At 27.5% G+C, this 21,222-nt stretch overlaps 1 protein-coding gene and 1 non-coding gene across 2 annotated transcripts in view; one reads left to right on the top strand and one right to left on the bottom strand.

Moving 5' to 3' along the window:
- The window catches only part of LOC127279454 (pseudouridylate synthase RPUSD2-like), a 223,618-nt gene that overhangs the window by 193,453 nt on the left and 8,943 nt on the right, over positions 1–21,222 (bottom strand). The gene's annotated exons all lie outside the window — the stretch shown is intronic.
- Positions 16,376–16,449, top strand: Trnai-aau (transfer RNA isoleucine (anticodon AAU)). The gene has a single exon. It is a non-coding gene; the product is annotated as a tRNA-Ile (tRNA).

The raw sequence follows: 21,222 nt of genomic DNA, 5'->3' as shown, positions 1-21,222 counted from the left end.
AGTGGAATACATCATATATGTATATAATTTTATTTAACAATTATTAAAACTGAATTGTACGATAATATTTATCTAAAAATATGCCGCAATGATTTTTTTTAGATGAAATACAATGGATTGACCCATAAAAAAAATTTTACAAATGAAGTTGAAATTTGTCTGAAATGACTATATCTAAAATATTATAATGAAAGTGATAAAGAAACAATTTGATCAACTAATATATATGACTTTTACAGCTGTTTAAGCATGTAACTACCCTCAAAAACTACGATCAGCAGAAGATTTAGTGACATGTCGGACAACATTTTAGTAGAATATTTTATGGGACATCACAGCGATTTTACGACATCACAAGAGATTTAACGAGAATTCAAAGGGGTTAAATGTGATCATTCCTTGACTTTCTGAAATTTTACGCACACAGCGATAAATATAGATATATCACATATCGATCTTAAATATATATTTGACGAGTCTCTGGAGGGCCTTTGACCGCGTGCAACACGGGTCATCCATTTCATGCGTCTTTGAAACGCGACTTCCATTTCTCTTATTTGCTACTTGCAATTGGCAAGAAAGATAAATGTGGCGGTGCAGAAATTGGTCGTGGCATCGCGAAGGCTGAGTGAATAAGAGAAAGAGAGAGAGAGAGGGATAGAGAAAGATTACATCTACAGTTGAAATGGGGGTGAAAAAAGGGGGACAGCGTGACAAAAGGGGCGGAGAAAAGCGGGAAAAGTCACGAGTATAAGGATATCGCACGGAAAGTTGTGCCAACATCAAGTTATTCGAATAGTCGTCGACGTCGTCGTCTCACTTGATTCCACATGCCAGAACCGACAGCTTTTCTGCTGCGGTACAATCGTGTCTGATGTGGTCCTATATTCATAGAATAAAGCGAGCAGGCGAAACCGAAACAAAAATATAAAGGAGGGGCTCATTACTCGAGATGTCTACTGATTGAGTTCTGTGTGTCGGGCATGAGTTCATCTCAAAAATTGCGAACGAAGTATGAATAGAAACATGTGTATACATATTATGCAGGTGTTAGAACTCTATGTGGAAAATTTTCAATGTTCTATTGGAAATATTCCATACTCCTTTCAATGCTCTCAAAAATTTATTTTAAGAGACGAAGATTTCACAGCACGTATTTGTATTATTTCGTGCAGAAACACGATTTTGACAAATCGAGAATAGAAGAAAATGTCATACACGCTGTTTCTTTTGATTGAAATAAAAAAAAAGGATTTCTTCGTTTATTACAAAAAGGAAACTCGCAAATATTTAAAAATTGTTACTAAATATTAATTGCCTTTTTTGAGCTTAAATCAGGGAATACGATTCCATGATTTTAATTAATATTAATTAAATAATTTAATTTTAATCTTACCTCGATTAGAAGGTAGTATACATGAAGAAACTTAGACGCTTACCTGAAACAAAAAATATAAATAAGGTATTATTATATAATCACATTAAACCTATCACTGTAAAAAAGGAGTTATAAGTTGATGTTAAGAGTTAATTTTATGTAAACTCGCTTTTCACAGAAAAAAGCTGGTGTTATTTTTGTTGCGGGTAATTTTCTCCAATGCTAAAACCCATAAGATTTAACCCAGATTTAGGGTAAAATTTGTTGCGTGTTATTTTAACACCAATTCTGGTGTTAAAATAACACTTTGTTTTTCTGTGTTGGAGTTAATTTAAAATAAAAATTAACCCAACTCCTATTGCCATTAACTCCTCAAATTTTTGACAGTGTAAATACAGTATAGGAGTTAAAAGTGTAAATTCACATAGTTTAAATTCACTTCCGTGTATGATCTATAAATTGCCAAAATGTAATGGTGCCTTTAATGTAAGTTCTTTCTGAGAAGCATTTAAAGAGGCAGAGTTCGGAAAACATTTCAACTTCCCAGTAAACCTATATAATGATTGAGATAATGGGGCAAAGAATTTGTGAAATTCTCTTGCAATAAAAATAACTTCTCTATATACTCTATTAATCTGAATAAGTAAAATTTAACTTTTGTTAGTTGTTTTCTCATTCAATAAAAATGTATTTAAAATACGTCAATTCCTCACTTATATTGAATGAAATTTCAATTATTTAGACTTAGATGTGGTATAAATATACTGCAAAAATTTGAAAAGTCAATGGCAACCGAAGTTGGGAGTAAAATTTTTGGAGTAAAATATCAACTCCAAAGAGAATTAACATTAGCTTAAGTTCCTTATCATTAACTCCTTAGGCATAAATATAACTCCCTAAGCATCAACTACCTTTGCATTAATTCCAAAAGATATAGTTGATGCTGAAAGCGTTAATGATAGAGGAGTTAAATCTAAAGTTAAATCACTTTTGGAGTTGATTTTTAACTCCAAATGTTTTACAAGCAACTTCGGTTGCCATTAACTCCTAAAACTTTTTACAGTTATTTATGGTTTAAAAAAAATAAAACTTGATTAATACGATTGATACTTTGAAAGACTGTCTCGTTAAATTTGATAAATGATAGTTATTATTATAGCAATTCTAAATATTTGAATATAAACGTATTTTATAATTTGAATATGCACAGAAAATTAAAAGGCATTAAAATAAGAAGCCTTGCAGCTTATTTTAATGCCTTTTAATTTTCTGTGTGTCTTATACCATATGATTAAAATTTATCTAAATTCGATTTTAGAGAATTGAAATAATTAAATGTCTGATGATTATAGAGAATGCAGGGATTATTCCCACAGCGAGTATAACAAAACTGAAGACAAGCGAAATTATATTTAGCGGCAGCACGTGGCAAGCCCGGGACGCGCGTGGAACAAAACCTTACGATATAATATAATGTATATATATACATGTGACACTCCATGAGAGAAGGGACCTTACGTCAAAAAAATTTTAGGTTATGTTTGACCTTGATAAAAATTTTTTTTTTAATTAGATAAAATCAAAATTAGTTTTTGTAGAATTTTTTCAATGTAATGAAGACGTGATTATTTTCACTTCAAAATTTACAATCATAACCTAAAATTTTTTTTGACGTAAGGTCCCTTCTCTCGTGGAACGTCACATATATAAATATATGTCATCAGATGTAACCTCTGTTCCCCCTTTTTTCTCTCGGTATCGCAATAGAAAAATTCAACTCATCTATTTTCTTTGTATATATTACTTTCATGACTCTATATAACAACCATCCTTTTGATTTAATTTTCCTTCTGGGCATAAACTACATCCACTTTTGAGAATGTGTTTCCGCATTTGCCTTCTCTACGATGAAGGCGAGGCAATAACGCACATGCAGCTGGCAAAATTATCCACATACGAATTCATCGGGTCAGAGCACAGACCGCTGGCCATGATCCAATTTACAAGTTTCCCGCGGGATTTTGAGACACTTGAAACACTCATGATTTTCACTTTATAATGTCAATTCGTTACGTCCGGTTTAACATGGATTATCTTATACTTTGTGACAAGAATAAGAAATTTTTTTTTATATATATATAAATGTGGACATTTCTCTCTATTAAATTTTAACGTCGGTGAAGTTGACGTTTATGATCAACGATTGAGAAGAAAAAATATTCCTCTATGTAAATTATTATTGTTTTTGATCTAAAAAAATTTTTGCAATGTTTCTTGATCAAAACCCATGTAGAAATTGCCATATTTGGCCCAAAAATGGCTTGAAACGCCTCACCCAATATGGGCCAAACCTGGGAAGCGTCAAAATGTGGCTTCATCTTGTGGCCCAAATCGGGTAAGGCATTTCATGCCAATTTTATGAACGCCCGATTTGGCCCACGTTTGGACCATGAAAAAATTTCTACCCGGGATATAATTATTAGAAAAAAATTTTTAGGCAAAAAATAAGTAATATTTTTTGAGTGAACAATATTTTTCTTTTTTCAATCGTTGATCATAAACGTTGTGAACTTCACCGACGTAAATTTTATTTCCTATTTTTTTTTGCATTCATTTTTATTTAACAGAATCAAATTGTATGATTATAATGAAGTAGAATTGAACGGCTTCAAATAATATAATTATAATTTAATATAGTGGCATTGAATTATTGTATTTTATCACATTACAGATATGGTAACATTATATCTATATATTAATATATTATTGTGGAATCAAATTTTGCAATGAAAACACGATTGCATTTGTGTTTATTGCAAAATGAAGTTTGTAAATGATACACACATGTCGGTAAAAGGTCGCAAAAAAGTGAATCTTGTTTGACAGATTTATTACGAAATTACCAACGTGGTAACGTGTAATGGCACATTCCGTAACCTAGTGTGTAAAATGACTCGATCCTTAATAGTTTAACGAACTTTAGGCACGCACATAAATGTACAATCATCGTCGATTTATGGAGGTGACGAGTAAATATAAAACCAACACTAACTCGTTATATATATATACAGAGTCTATTAAAATAAATCTAGTCATTACTAGAATAATTATCATTAATAATAAAGATGTTGAAATTTTTTTTAAATATACATTAAATATAATAAAATAGTAAATATAGTTTAAAAAAGAATATATGGTCATATATGAGAGAAATAAATTACAAAAAGCGTCACAGTTTTAGTTTACGATATCGCGTTCTCTCGCTTTCAATGATGAAGCGCAGAAAGTAAACAAAAAAGACAAAAAACCACAAGAATGACAAAGAGCACTTTTCATGTAAAACCTTTGTGTTGAACGTCACTGCCAAATCAACCTACGAGGACCAACAACTATTTTTGGAATATATACGTATAAATACGAATTTACAATTCTACCTCTATTGCATTTTACAAAGTGTCGTTTAATTTACAATTTTTAAAGTCTATCAAATGTTACGATCGTAAAAAAAATTCACATTATTTTTGTGTAATTTAAAATAATTTTATTGATGTTTAGTCAATAATTTTTTTTTTCAATGTAACTTTTTTATAAACGCTCACAAGAGTGAAAATTTTACAACCAAAATTTTTCTTATTTACACATATAGTTAAAGAAAATTATTGTCAAATTTGATCAAAGTATTTTACGATTGAGGAAAAAATATGCCAAGAAAGAAATTTTCATAAATGTAAATTAAAAAAAAATGTAGATAATCCAAAAAATAGATTATTTTAATTTTTTATCTGCAATGATTTTTAATACGAAAGAAAATATTCAAAATAAAAAACAATCAATTTAACCTAATTATTGATAATTAGACACAAAATTAAGAAAATAGAACACGTTTGCGCAATATATATATATTAACTCGCGGCAAAATAAGTTCATAAAAGGAAAATGTGACACAACTTTCTCAAATCAATTGACTTTTGTAAATGTAATATCTGGTTTTTCAGGACATGCCCTAAAAGAGCGGCAAAATGATGCCAACGATGAATTCTGCATAGAATAATTAATCAGTCTCAATTACAACACAGGTTAAATGTTCTTAATTAATTAATTTACCATTAAAGGTAAATGTAGTACAGGAATAAAATTTCGATTGAAATTCTATAATTGAAAACGATATATGTTTCAATTATAAAATTATTTTAAAAAATTTATTCTGCATCATTTATACTTTAAATTTAACAAATAAAAAAATAAAAAAAATTTCAGAAATTAAACATTTGTGATTTAATGAAATTTAAGAGAACAATGAAAAAAATTAGATAAATCTTTTATATATGCGCAAGCAATTTCATTTCACCGCCTTTTTAAAAAAAATAACAGCTGACTCGACAAAACAAGAAAATAACAGAACATTTTTTTGCGAACATTTCAGAGAATTTTCATGCTCGATTTCTATGCTTGAGAGAGGATCGCATTTATATAGCAATCTCAACAATTCGTTTTTGAAGCGGAAAGTGTTGATAACAAAATTTCTATTTGTTCTTCCGTCATATATGTACCTAATCAAACTTCGGTTAAGACAACAAAATTTATTTATTTTTCTTATTTCATTGTGTCAACTAAAATTGTATTTTGGGCCAATTAAAGTTTGACTCGAATAACCAAAATTTTGTTGACACAACAAAAACTTTTGCATAACCAAAATGTTTTGTTGTCAACTCAAACCTTTTTTCTCAGTGTGTCATCTATAAAAATTTGCTTTAACAGATAAATTAGTTTGCAAATATGTAAAAAAAAAGGGAGTTAGATTCTATAAATTTGCGAATTAGTAAAATTTGTAACAATTTCGAATTAGATACTCACTTTTTGCTTTTGAATTAGCTAAATTTCATTAATTTGACAGTAAAAAGATTTTTTTTACTATTAATTAGTTAAATTTTACTAATTCAAAAGCAAAAAGTGAGTCACTAATTCAAATTAGTTAAATTTTTTTACTAATTTAGATTTAGAGAACAAAATTGGGAGTAAAATTTGTGGAGTTAAAAATCAACTCTAAAAGTGATTTAACTTTAGATTAACCTCTTCAGCATCAACTCGAAAAGGATGGGAACTTTTATAAAATTCCTTTTTAACTCTCTTTTTTTAGAGTTATAAACTTTAGTTAGTAGATACTGGTAAACATTTAATTATTTTCCATTGTACAAGTAATATTCATCATCTGTATAAACAATTACACAATAATACTCAAAATATTCCAGGGATTTTCCATTAATTCGCAAAAAGAGAAAATTTAATTTATTTTGGCATGAAAAACAGAATTACAATGGAAAGATGTTATCTGAAAGGTGGGCATATGTATATATCTCGTGAATCGGATCGACATTCGACTAATGGCATGTCGTCTTTCTGGTTCAAGGTCCAATTGTCGCTATTGAGAATCGAGAAGAATGACAAGACGTCTCAAGAAAGAATTGCGCAAGAAATGGTAGACGAAGATCAAATGCTAGCCAAAAGTAAAGAAAACTCTTATGCTCCTACACGACCCTGACATATTCATAAAAACTGCAAACGATCCACTAGCTAAATAAATTTTAACACATAAATATATTGCATAAATTAAAAAAAAAATAAAAAGTTCAATAATATTTCTAAAAAAAAATTTCCAATTTAACTGATTTTAATAAAATTTTTTAATTAAATTATGTTATAAAGTACTATATTACTATTGTAATTGTTAATCAAATTTTTGGTATTTTGATCGCATAGAACAACAAAAAATGTATATCATTTCATTATCCACGGTTATACAAGTAGTATATTACTATATTCTTCAAACTTTTTTTTTTAATGAATTTATTACGCGAGTTTTACTTTTACGGATGAAATCTTTTAAATCTTCATGCAATTAAACTTAGCGAGTGAAAAGTCAATTTAACTTTGATTTAACTGCAAGTTACTTTGTTAACTGAAATGAGAATTTATTACTAAAGTTATTTGTAACTTGTGCATGAAAAGAAATCGTCCAATTTTGCAATATATTTTTGTATTCAATTATTTTAAGGACACGTTCTCCGGCTGGCTAATATTCTTAAAAAATTGATTTTCTTTAAAATTTTTTCCAATTTTTAAAAAATATACAGATTCAAATTTTACAAATGTACAGTTAATTTAAAAATATCAAATTAATGCAGAAATATCAAATTGATATATAAAAATGTGGATCAATTTTTTACTTTCAAGTTAATTGTGTGCTAAAAAAATATTTAGTAGTAAAAATTTTATCTATTAAAGAAAATAAATTCTCTCTTTTATTATTTAAAATTAAAAAAACAATTGTATAACCAAATTTAAGGTGAGAATTACCACCAATGATTTAACACATATTTAAATATTCATTTAAAGAAAATCGTTGAAATATAAGGACTATCTCATTATCATTGAATGTTAAATTACAGTAAAATAAAAGCAAAAACACTTTCAGGAAATGTATTGTAGGTGAATGTTTCCATTTACAAGTTATATAGTACTTTATTTTATGATTACTTGTTTAACGGGTTCGAGGTCTGACGCACAGGATATTATGCTATAAAAAAAATACAAGAAAAGTGAACTACTCGATCACTGTAGCAACCACTCGCCAAGGGACTTTCACTTGAAACGACGCAAGGCTGAACGGCACGCGTCGAAATCGAACTGTCCAAAATCAATGCCTATATCCTATATAATAAATCTCTAATCGATAAACTCTCGAAGTTTTGTCACAGTAACCTGTATCCCATTGGTCGAAGTGTTATTCGTCATCTTCGTCTTTCTCCGTCTTACAAGCACGATTATCAGACACGTTTAGCCCGTATATACGAATATACACTCACATATGAATAAAAGCATTGTATGCGTTAGTTTCTTTCTTCATGCAAGCATGTTATGTATATATAATACATTCAGTCCGAATAAGGTTCTACTGATGCACAAATATATTAGAAAATTTGTACAGCATCATAATCTTATAATTGTTTTTAAATAAGTTCTACTAAGAATAATGATTAATTAATTTTTATTAATAATGAAAATGTATTTTTTCAATTATTTCAAGTTTTAATTATATACTTACAAGTAAAATAAACGTTATAAAAATGATTCATAGTACCCAATAGTAAGAACCCTACGACCGTCTTTCGATTACTTTCAACTTACTATCATTTTTATTGAATGATAATTTAAGGTTATATTATTTATTATAAATAGTAGAAAATTTGGACCAGTATCATTTTAACACGAAACTTACAATTAAGATTTTTATATTGTGCTACCAGGAATATTGTTATTTTGTGCATGTGCTGAAATCAAATAGTTAGTCTAATAATTAATAAATTACTTTAGTGAGGTTCACAACGATTTCTAATCAACGATTTAGAAGAACAAATATTTTTCTATTTAAATGTTTACATATTCTTGCATAAAAACTATTTTACTTAATTTTTCGATCAATAATTTGTAAAAGAGAAAATTATAAACAAAATATTTTATTGTTTTTGTCAAGAAAATATTTAAAATCTCACCTCAATGTTTTTTTGATATATACTCTTTTTTATTTATAAAATTATGACTGTCATATATATTTATTAAGGAACAAGAATAACATTATAAGGGTAGGCCTTAAAAAAAAGCAGCAAATAGAATAATATGATTAATTAAAATCAATTTTTGTCGCGAAAGCATCTTCTGTTTTTTTTGTGATTTCACATATAAATATATTCTGCGCAGATTTTGACAACTCAAAAATAGTAAAAGGTTTTGTTATAATGTGCCAGAGTATATTAATAATTTTTTAAAAAAATTGTATTTTTGGGATTAAAATATTTTAAATAGTTAATATATGGTAATATATTAAGGTTTAATAAAATAATTTTTGTATTACAAAAACATCATACAAAATAATTTCTCAAAGTTCAAGGAGATTTTACCATTAAATAAGACATTTTTATTTTTTAATATCTTCGAATTGATTGCTACATATGAGGCAAAATTCCTGAAATGTCCAAACAAAAAATTAAAAGTTCTCGAATTTAATCCATACTTTTCTTAAATGTTTTTATTGTTGGTGAAAGTCTAAAAATCAATTATTATTGAATTTAATAAAATAGTTTTTGAATTACAACGTTTTTAATTTTTGACTTTTGAAAAAAAATTTTTTTTTTTCAATGTACAATATTTATAAGTAGAATGCATAAAAGTTAACATATATATAATGATTTTTAAAGCTTTTTTGACGGGCTACACGCTGTTAATAAAATTTTTTGCTTTAAATAACATTTGACCTTGAAATTCAAGGTCAAAATGTTAATGTACGTTTATCTCAAAATCGGATTTTTAAAAATTTTTTTTAACTATCTCAATGGAAAGCTTGACTAATTTCCTACAAAACATGTAATTTTCAGAGTGGGATATTTTAAAGTTTTTGAGATATTAATTAATTAATTAATTAATGTTTATAACAAATAAAATATTTTACAAACGAATAAAGTTACCGTAATTCTGAAGTTAGCAATTAAAACTTAACGTAACTCCGCATCCAACGAGCCCTGTATGAAGTATTTTGGATAAGTAGATTGTTAATAAACAATTAGTTAACATTGCAATTGTTTATTAACAATCTACTTATCCAAAATACTTCATATAGGGCTCGTTGGATGCGGAATTACCTAAACTTTCAATTGGTAAGTTCAGAATTACCATAACTTTATTTGTTTGTAAAATATTTTATTTTTTACTAACAACAAGCATCCAAAAGCCCCATATGAAGTATTTTTGTTCAATTTTAGTTAAATAACAATAAAAAATGAAATATCTTACAAACAAATAAAGTTATCGTAAATCTAAATTAACCAATTGAAACTTAACGTAATTCCGCATCCAACGAGCCCTATATGAAGTATTTTGGATAAGTAGACTGGTAATAAACAATTGCAATGTTAACTAATTGTTTATTAACAATCTACTTATCCAAAATACTTCATACAGGGCTCGTTGGATGCGGAATTACGTTAAGTTTCAATTTCTAACTTCAGAATTACGGTAACTGTATTCGTTTGTAAAATATTTCATTTGTTATAAACATTAATTAATTAATTAATTAATATCTCAAAAACTTTAAAAGATCCCACTCAGAAAATTACATGTTTTGTAGGAAATTAGTCAAACTTTCCATTGAGATAGTTAAAAATAATTTTAAAAAATCGGATTTTGAGATAAACGTAAATTAACATTTTGACCTTGAATTTCAAGGTCAAATGTTATTTAAAAAAAAGAAATTTTATTAACAGCGTGTAGCCCGTCAAAAAAGCTTTAAAAATCATTATATATATGTTAACTTTTATGCATTCTACTTATAAATATTGTACATTGAAAAAATTTTTTTTTTTCAAAAGTCAAACATTAAAAACGTTGTAATTCAAAAAATATTTTATTAAATTCAATAATATTTTAGAAAAGTATGGATTAAATTCGAGAACTTTTAATTTTTTGTTTGGACATTTCAGGAATTTTGCCTCATATTTACAATTATTTTCACATTCTTAATAATTTAAATTCATTATATTTTCTAATGAATTATATAAACTACAAATTTTCTTTTTACAGTTTAATTATATTTTTTATAAAGAATAATATAGTAATATAACCTGAAATTATAATTAATCAAAAATTGAAAGTTAAATAAAAGTTAAATTGAAAGTTCTCAAAGGGCAATCGTAGGGTTCTTGTTATTCTTCTCACTATTAACCATTAAAACTAATTTTTGAGAAAAACAAGCGTCACCAAAAACATCAGGACCTTACCAGAATTCTGCATTTTTCCATATCAGAAACTTACCAAATTTTAGTTTTCGATAAGGAAACTTAGGGAAACTTCTCCACGGGCTCTTTTTTAAATTTTCTATGATTGTCAAGAAATGGTAAGACTGACAATTATGTGTACTTAGTGTAATAAAAGTGCAGTTACAAAGTATTTTGCTGATATTAACAAAAATTTAAATTAATTATGCAACAACTTTATATATTTTTAGAAAAATTTAATAACTCGCTTTCTTTTTGACTAAGTACTAAACAACAACGAAAAAGGCGCGCGCTTTGCGCGCGCAGTCTTTGTCTAGTATATACATATACAAAAGTGAATGCTGAATGTATGTATGAACCCGTTTTTCTCTTTTTTCCATCGATGGAAATTCTAGTCGACAAAAATAGCTTATTTTGAATCTAGAACCTTACAAGGTTATAAAAAAGCAAAAGATGTTTATATTGCTAAACAAGTCTTGCTAAACAGTCAACAAATTATAAATTTACTTATATCTCTATTATAATTAAAATCACAATAATTTAACTTTATTTTTGAAAATAAATAATAATTTGACAAATCAATTTGCATGACATCAAAAAATGAACACATAAAAAAATACCGTCAAAACATCAACCGGAACTATTATACTAAAAAAACACTACTTTTTTATTCAGTGATTCACCAAAATTCAGTTTGTTTATAAAATGTCCTTAAAAAGTTTTTAGTTAATTTAACAATAGATTGTGTTATTTTAAACCATGATGTTAAAATTTGTTACATGTTATTTTAACACCACATTTGGTGATGAAATAAAATTTCTTTTTTTCTGTAAAGATGAATTTTTTAACACTTAAAAAAAGCAAAGAAATACTAATGATATATACTTTTTTTGATTAATTAATTAATCGTAAACTTAAAATAATTTCTTTTCATAATGTTGTAAAAATTGCTTATTATCCAATTTTTTTTAAATTATTTAAAAATTGATCATTGAATGCGACGATTAATTTAAAAAAACATGTTTAAACTGAGCATTTTCGTATTATTAAAATAAAAATTAGTGCTTCCTAACCAACAATTTTTTATGTTGAGAATAAATTTCCTATATATGTATACTAGAAAGCCGAATTTATTTTTGCATGTTATAAAAAGATTCATTACCAAGAAAGACATGCTTATGAGAAAATTTTTATGCATTTACTTCTTCTATTCATTTTTTATTCTCTTTTTTTTATTTTTTTTTTTTTTGATGTTTGCATTTAACGTCTCCCTTTTACTATTATTAAATTAAACCTGAATTTTATATGCATCAAAAGGTGGACATAATAAACAACTTTATGAAACTGATTGAATCATTTTTAGCTAAAAAATTTGCTAATAATTTTTTCAGATTATTTTAATTAAAAAGAAATATATAGCATGATGAATAATAATAATTACCAAAATAGTTTAGGTAGATATATGCATATTTAATTTTTTTTTTCATGGAAAAAAAATTGGTAATCAATTTTTTTATACCATCATGTGTTTTTTTGGGGTGCTTTATTTAAAGACACTTTCTGGTTTAGAATTGAAAAAAAACATTTTTTAAAAAATGTTATTGTATAAAATAATTATTCCAATAAGTGTAATATTTTTTTACAATAAAATTTTTTAAAAGTTTCTTCTTTTATCAATTCTAAACCAAAAAGTCCCCTTAAGTGAATATTTCAGTATCTTTTTAATTTAATTACAGATAAGCAGAACTTTTTTTTGAGGTTGAATGCAAATTCTTAAACAAGCAAGCATTGAAGGTAGTAGTGTTATGGACCTATATATGGCAATGAGTCTGTAGGCTTTTAATTTACATACGGCATATGAGCTGTATTAAAAATGTTTATGTGACACATTTAGTCCTATAAAAATAAACGCTAAATATAAAAAAACACGGAAAAGTGAAAAAAAGTGCATCGGAATTTTAGAAGAAAATTAAATTACAATAATAATCAAGCTAATTTTCATGTTAATAAGGATAAAAGATTCAAAAAAAAGTTATTTCTATGAAAAAATAATGAAAATCCAGTAAAAATTAGACTAAACCAATAATATTAAATTCTTCTCAATAAAACAATAGCATTTACTAAAGATTAAGCAATAACAAAGCTATTTTCTTTTCTGCAAAAATATTTGGCAGTCAAATATAAGCTTTGTGTGATGCCAGAATGGCCATCACATGTCTGATGAGAGGAAACCTAAAATCATTTTCCTCTGTTCTCACATACATTTCCCCTTCTATTATAACTCACATTTTGTATGTGTGTAAATAGAAACTGGAATCGAGCAAATTAGAGAGGTACAGAAAACCAACTAAGTTTATAAATAAATTACTGAAAATAATTGGTCACATACCCATTAATCAGTCAGGACATGTTGCCTTTACCAACTTTTACTTAAAGTTATTTACACCTACATATTCAGATCTCTCTCTCAACACAATTTCACGATAGCGCAAAAGTATATTAAACTCCCTTTATAATTAAATATGTAATGATTGACCCAATTTTCAATTTATATACACGAGATTGTTTTTTCAGATATATATTATATAAACTGAAAAAACAAAAGAGTGAATCTCAAATCTCTTGTGTGAAAAAAAAGAAGTTGGTCAAGAGCTGTTATTATAATATGTATATCTTATTATTAAAACTGTAGAGTCAAGTAAAATTTTAATAAGTTCTTGAAATCATTTTCTAAATCAGTTTGTGATCGGTTAGCCAAAAGCGATGAAACTGATCCGTTCTTATCCTTCCATCACAGAATGGCTCTTGATCTCAATTTCAACTTGATCACACCGTCCGATAAACTTTAACTGGCGTGGAGCCGTTTCATAGACCACAAAGATGATATCGTAAAACTATATTTGGAAAAGTAAGGAGTCTAACAAAACTATATATATATATATATGTTGCATACACAAACTTGTGCAAACTGTATTCATACAACAATTATACAGCTATTATTGTTCCAGTGAGTAATGGTTTAGAGAAGATAACAAAATTTTTAAAAATGCGTCAAAAATCAATATCTCAATTATTAAAATTCTAAGAAAAAAATACAATTGGATATTTTATTCTACAGCAGAAGGTTTCTGTTTTTGAATATATATTCAGAAACATACATTATAAAATCCCTTATAAATATGTATGATGCAGATCTAAATAAACATAAATCTACATAAACGATAAGGGGTAAAGAATCATTAAGGACTGTTTTCGAGAGTTTTTTCTTCGCAAAAAGAAAAAAAAATATATGGAAATATATGTCAAAATGTATGGCAATTTCGAGGTCACTATATAATATACCAAACGAAAGATAGCTGAATCAGCGGATACATTCTGCTCGGGTGATCGTAAATCGGGTTTCACTTCCCCACTATATATCTAGACAGAGAAAGAGAGAGAGAGAAAGAGGGAGATATAGATCCGGAATTGGATGAACTAGTCGACGGGGTTGCCAGTAAGGGAAGTTCTCGAAAGAACGATAACGCTTAGCAAAGTCGTTAAGCGAGGATGACCGCACTTCTCCCCTAAAGCGTTAAACCATGTTTCGCGGGATTCGCGGAGACGTAAAACGATCCAGAACACGGCTTTACAACCGGATATATGCCACAATCAATTTTCATACTATTGATTATTCAAAAGCAAATGATTGCAATCTAAATACAAATGTTTCGAACATTCGTGTTTTTTGTGTTTTAAAATTTACTATATTTACCCCTATATAGAGCATTCCATGTGGGATTTTCATTCAAAATTTTTGAACGCATGAATATTCCTCACATTAATCCTGTCAGAATTTTTCTTGCGTCGAATTAAAAATTATCAATTTTTTATTTAGCTGAATTTTATAAAGTAGAATTTTATTATATTTAAATTATTTAAAGAATTTTTATTTAACAGAACTATTGTTCTATAGAATTTCTATTTATCCAAATATTGGCTTGACAACACTGCAAAAACTGGTCATCCTAAAAGTGCATAAAACGTCTTGTTCTAATAAGACGTTTTCCGCGTCTTTGACACCAAATGTAAAATTTCTACACGGGATATCTTAAAACAGGACTTTTTTTACATTTTTAAGACGGACAGTTTTTGCAGTGAATATTTTTATTAACTGAATTAACATTCATCATAATTTCTATTTAACAAAAATTTTCATTACATGGAGAAAAATGGAAAAAAAAGAAAAGTAAAATTTACTCCGGAAATAGTAGACTTTACTATTTCTGGAAATTTCTTACTAAACTGTGGACAGTTCCGGTTTTACTTTTAAAGTAGTAAAAGTTACTTTCTTCATTTTTCCATTTTTCTCCATGTAATGAAAATTTTTATTTTAAAAAATTGTCATTTGAATTAAATAAAATTCAAAACAAATAATATATAGAAATTTTGCCAAAACAGGTGAAATTTTGTCAAAATTGTCATATATTATTATTTTCAAAACTAGATGATTGATATATCTGCCCCCCAGTGGCGTGACAATATGTCACATATGAGCATAGAAATAAAGTTGAACATGTAAAAAACACTGTTATTTTAAAACCAAGAAAAAAAAACAAACGGCGATGAAAAAGGTGTCAAATACAAAAATTTAGCGTCGAAAATTTTGTAATTTAGAAAATATGTCTTTTAGAATCTATCATATATTCCAGTCAAAAGTTCCAGCTGTGAAAACAACATCATCATCATCATCATCATCTTGACATATTCTCTCCAGCTTAGTTATAATGAAAATAGAAGTAAGTATTTGGTTTCAGTGAGAAATGTCTCAAATATGCATATGATTTATGGGTATCTATAAGGTTCTTTGTACTATATTGAAGAAAAACAGAGGAATAGTATATATGAGGACTCCAGGACTCAGTTTTTTTTTGTCGTCAATAATGGACCATAGTTCGCTCTCTGTTCTCTAAAGTGGTAACGACTTGTTAATATATATTAACACAGTTAACGAGCTTTGCTCTTTAACTTTTCCACAAGAAAGCTCTTTCAAAATTAATATGACAGTAATCGTTATATACAGCAAAACACGATATGACATATATTTGCATAATTGTGTGCAAATAAATAAATATATACACCTCGACATTAAAATCCTGTTCGGAGAAATGTGCCTTGGCGGCCCAATCGCACAGGCCCGTTAGCTCAGATGGTTAGAGCGTCGTGCTAATAACGCGAAGGTCGCGGGTTCGATCCCCCCACGGGCCAATTTTTTTTTTTCTTTAACAAAGAATAATGTCAATAATTAACATTAAAATTAAATTTTACATATTAAATTATATATAAATTTAATTTCTACTAGATATATTACGCTGAAGTTACCAACGTTGATTCGACGAATTTTTTGTTATCAGATTAGTTTAAAGGTCAAGAAGCAATTTCTTTTTATTGAAACTTCTTTATTTTGGCTCCAAATACATCCTCAAACACTTAACATCCTCAACAAAGGAGAGGAAATATTCAATCTTAGGAAAAAAAAATTCTTTTCGATGAAACAACGTTGGTAACTTTAGTGTCATCTATAGACACGAAGTAGTAGTAAAACTTTTCTCTGTTTTAGATGAAGGTTTTTTTTCATGAACAATCTTTTACAGATGTTTTAATTATGTTGTAACCAAGTTATTGTTTTTATTCGTTTTTAATTTTAAATTTAGACAATAAAATTTCTATTATTATACCATATCAGAAGTTTTGGACAATTTGATGCAAATTAAATTTTTATGAATTGATGACAAATTAATTATTTTGCCTAACATTTGAAATGATACATTTTGGCAAGAGATATGTACTTATGTCAAATGTGATTTATATCAAGTAAAATTTATGTAGTCACACACTAACTAAGGAATCGCTTAAATAAATAGTACAATTAAAAAAAAATTTATTTGATTCAAATAATTGGTCTCTTGACTATTATCAAATAATAATAATATTTACTTGAAGCAAATAATTTTTATTTGAATTAAATAAATTGTATTTGGACCAATAATTTCTGCATTTAAAATAAATACTATTCGAATAACTCAAATAATAATTATTTAATGCAAATAAATATTTATTTGATAATAGTCAAGAAACTGATTAGTTGAAAAAAATAAATATTTTTTTCATTGTATCAATACAAGGAGAGAAATCTTTTATATATGATTAGCGCACGAAATCTCTACACTTTTTGTATATGGGTTTAGTTTGCCAAAATTGCAAAAATAGTATACAAAAAGCAGTGGTCGTCGGATGCACCAACTATTTGAAACATGACTCTGTATTCTACGCAGTGTAAAATATTCCCAAATCTGCATTATTTTACACTCCATTCTAGTTTAGAAAACACGTTTCAAAAAATTACGATAATATCACAGAAAATTAAAAGGCATTAAAATAAGCTGCAACGCTTATTATTTTAATTCAATTTTGCTTATTTTAATCTATTTTGGTATTAAAATAAGCAAATTTGGATTAAAATAATAAGTGTTGCAGCTTATTTTAATACCTTATAATTTTCTGTGATAGTAAAAATTGTCTTCTGTGTGCTGTATTACCAAAAAAAAAAATATCTTCAAGGAAAATACAACTCCAGTTCTAAATGTGTTTCTATTGAGAATACTGTTCAGTTAAAATCATTGCCTCGATGATAGACAACCAGGAAGCACACTGATTCTGTGTGTATTTGACGAGCCTTTTTGGCATTTGAACTAACAAAAATCGACTGTCAAGTCTTTAAGATATGCCTTATGTTGAATAACGAATCTGACATTTAACTTAGAGGAGTTGAAAAATTATTGGCAAACTGTCTTAAAACACAAAAGGAAAAATTCTATGTACTCATTTTCGTCAATAATAATCTAAAAATTACTTTTTCAGTATATGACAATTATACTTTACTAAAAAATCTATATATCAATTTTTAATAAATAAGTGGCGCTGTTTAATGAGAAATATTAATGATCCCAGTAAACCTAAATAATTTACTCCTATAATAATTAATCTAAAATTTAAATTTACAGTTAAATAAAAAAAAATTGTCGAATAATTTGAACGTTCGCATACAAAATACGTTCAGTTCTTCACGAAGAAAGAAACCACTTTAAAAAAATATCTTTCTACTATAAAGTCGAGATGAAATCTCAAAATGGGAAAATAGGGCTTATAGATAATTTACACGTTGAGTTGTAAAAAATGACATAACACGTTGTAGTTTATGGGATCCTGGAGTCCTGAACTCGAGCAATGTTTCTTGATAAACAATTCCGTACCTTGGAGTCTCGTATAAAGGGATAAAGTCAAGATTTATCTAGTTTCTTGAATGTCGACATATGAAAGATTAAAGGCATCGTTTTGGTCGACAAAGAGAGAAAGAGAAAGGGGTATTTTTTGAGGAAGAAGAAGAAGAAAAGTACCGGGGAAAATATGCGGGGGAGAGGGGACCAACACACACACACACATTTGACGTATACTTCATACGGCGTCTAGCGTTGGTATACAGAAATAGTCGCGTGGAACATAAGCGTCAACGCTCTTTCCATGTGATGGACTATATCTAATCTCGCAACTCCATACAGTATAGAAATGTGTGTGTATCTACTACGTAACGGTTAGCAGAGGCCCGACTTGGGGATAATTATAAACGGCGAGCATTCAGAATGCTGCGGCGGCGGGTGCCACCCCGACAATGCCGCAGAATTCATTTCGCCTATCGCAATCGTGCGGTGCACTGCCATGCCGCGCGGCACGATAGATCATTGTGCTCCTGTCTCTGTCGTGTGCGGCTATTGTTCGCCACGCGATCGCCAACTAAGATTTTACCGTCTTGATAGCGTCACTACACTGGGCCATGTGCAAAACGTGAAATCCACTTAACCTTCTGTCAGAAAAATATTTCACCCAAATGACCAACTGAATTTTATTTATTTATTTAAATATTTCATATTAATATTTAATTTTTTAATATATTTTCTTGTTACAAATTTTTCATTCTTTTTTACCCCCTCCCCCCTCGTTACCATTGCGTTAAATACATTTTTATAGACTTTTTGACCCCCTCGAAAATAGATAACATAGTTTATGAATGTCCCCTTATTAATGAGACAGGAACTTTATGCTTTACACAAAGACGATTTATGCTCTTAAAAAAGTTGCAGTTATCCTATTATATTATTCTCTTAAAAGTTTACTTTTATGCTTTAATTCTGCTTTACATCTGAGAAATTTTTTCTTATCAAAATTATTAAATATATCTAATTAATTTAAAATTGAATTATTATATTGAAACGAAAAATTATCTATAAGATTTCAACTATCATTAAATCACTTAAGAAAAACAATACAAAGAGTTTAGTAACTAAAAAAAATAAATAAATACGATACTGAAATCCACAACACAGAAAATTAAAAGGCATTAAAATAAGCTGCAACGCTTCTTATTTTAATCCAATTTTGCTTATTTTAATACCAAAATGGATTAAAATAAGCAAAATTGGATTAAAATAATAAGCGTTGCAGCTTATTTTAATGCCTTTTAATTTTCTGTGTTAACATTGTGAACTTTAGCATTATAAATAAATGAATACCGGCTGGTTATTAAAATTTGTTAACTAAATTTAAATTAAAGTTTATATTATACAAAGGAAATGTTCAAAAATTTAAATCTAGGTCTAAATTTTTTGAGATAAATTAAAAAATCGTCCGACAATGTACATTTTTGTCATAAATACAAAAATTTTTAGAAACAAACATATTTTTCCGCGAGCATTTCTATTACATTAATTGAAGATATTTATTTTTTTTATAAGAATTTATCTATAAATCTTTAAATTCTTGGGCTTAAATTCAATTCTAGAACAAAGTATAATGTTTAAAAATCAAGTAAATAGATCATCTTAAACTTCTCTGATTTATGTAAGTAAATTTAAGATTTACACATTTTACTAATCATTTTTTGTCATTTAAATATTAATCATAATTTTTTGATTTTTTTTTTTAGCCAACTTTCACGGTTTGCATACGCTGAGGAAGAATGTAGACACAGAAAATTAAAAGGCATTAAAATAAGCTGCAAAGCTTATTATTTTTATCCAATTTTGCTTATTTTAATACATTTTGGTATTAAAATAAGCAAAATTGGATTAAAATAATAAGCGTTGCAGCTTATTTTAATGCCTTTTAATTTTCTGTGGACATGAATTGTTTTGAATAATTTGAATTTTATAATAAAATACAATTCCAATGAGCCCAAAAACGTTGGAAAATATATTTACATTTATTTTTGTCAGAGAAATAAAAAAAATAGTAAAAACATTGAAAATTGGATATTAAACATATTCTTTTTGTCAAGGTGTCATTTCTTTCAAAATTTTATTAGCTTTTAGAAAATAAAAAGGAAAACATTTTAGTTTTAATATTTATTGAAGATTTCAACCGATTTATAATCATCGAAAAAGCAGAGGTCGCACAATTTCCGAATATATATAGAGTAATCACATACAGCCCATCTCCATATATAAATCGAATTAATGAAAGTTATAATTATTAAATTTTTAATGCAGTCAAATAATTGTTGAGAAATAGTAGACCATGATCTATAAATTTGTATTTTCTGCTTTCAAAAGTGCTCTTATTTCAGTGCCATCAAAATCGCAGTTATTCTGGTGACATAATTTCACATCAGTGAAGTTTACAACTTTTATGATCAACGATTGAAAAAAATAAATAAATTTTTCACTTGGAAAATAATAAATATTTTTTCGACTACTTTTTCTTTTAAAAATTGTTGATCGAGAAACGAAATATGATAATTTGCACGCAAAGTTATTTTTTCCTCTAAATCGTGAACATCCACAGACACATATATATTTTCCACAATGATGAATGAATAATAATAATAATAATAATGAAACTTATTGTTGGTATTCAAAGCTACCCTTTACCAATTATATTAATTTAAAGTGGAGAGTTTAATTAATTCGACTTTTTTTGTATAAATTC

This window comes from Leptopilina boulardi, unplaced genomic scaffold (assembly GCF_019393585.1).
Source record: "Leptopilina boulardi isolate dan_hultmark-lab unplaced genomic scaffold, ZJU_Lbou_2.1 LbouV2_216, whole genome shotgun sequence".
Lineage (NCBI taxonomy): Eukaryota > Metazoa > Arthropoda > Insecta > Hymenoptera > Figitidae > Leptopilina > Leptopilina boulardi.
Note: the sequence above shows the minus strand (reverse complement) of the source record. Positions and strands in the feature narration are given on the sequence as shown.